The sequence below is a fragment of the Morus notabilis genome, unplaced genomic scaffold, assembly GCF_000414095.1.
Source record: "Morus notabilis unplaced genomic scaffold, ASM41409v2 C11300913, whole genome shotgun sequence".
Lineage (NCBI taxonomy): Eukaryota > Viridiplantae > Streptophyta > Magnoliopsida > Rosales > Moraceae > Morus > Morus notabilis.
Window position 1 is genome coordinate 1 of NW_010384638.1, and position 739 is coordinate 739.

General features: G+C 38.8%; 1 long non-coding RNA gene across 1 annotated transcript; it reads right to left on the bottom strand.

The window, feature by feature from the left end:
• Position 1: 1 nt before the first annotated feature.
• On the bottom strand, positions 2 to 732 carry LOC112094858. Its single transcript, XR_002903703.1, has 3 exons — positions 655 to 732; positions 402 to 510; positions 2 to 82 (listed from the first exon to the last, which is right to left on the bottom strand). It is a non-coding gene; the product is annotated as an uncharacterized LOC112094858 (long non-coding RNA).
• Between the last annotated feature and the right edge of the window lie 7 nt (positions 733 to 739).

A 739-nucleotide genomic window follows, 5' to 3' on the forward strand; every position in this document is an offset into this window, starting at 1 on the left:
TTCTTCCTCAAATGAAGAGCTTCGGAACCAACGGCACCGGAGTTTCTCGACCCCGGCGGATAGCGTCCGTCGCTCGCATTCTCTGTGATCATAACAAACAAACACATCCAGGTGGAAAAAGTAAATGACATGACTCACGAACATTGGTTGAAGACAATCCACGTAAGAACAAGATTAAACAATTCTATTGGACCCAGATAGCGATAAAGGTATTAGGAACAAAATAAATGATGATGCAATCAAGATCTATAAGAAATAACTGAACTTATAACTGATAATTGAATAGTTCTGCTAAAAACTTCAAATTAAAGACTTAACTCAAACGCTACAAAACTATTGAGTTTGATTTGGATTTAAATTTCAAGCATTTTGGAAATTATGCAGCTACTCAATGATCAAACCTTTTGAAGAAGCCTGTGAGTGAGGCGGCGGCGAAACGTCGCCGGAGACATCTGGAATCTGCTTCCAAGCCTCCAACATCTGACTCATTACCTCCCTCACAACCTTCACCTATAATAATGCCAATTCAAGAAAAGGGAAAATTTCAAATTCTAAATTCTAAATTCTTTTTGAAAGTACTAAATTCAAAATACAAAACAAACCACATATAAAAACAAGAGAAGTCATTCTCAGAAGATCTCACAAGCAGATTACCTTATCGAATCTCCGATTCTCGAAGGTTCTCAAGCACCCGGCCTTGAAATCCGATAACGCGTCTCTCTCCAACACCGCCAACTTC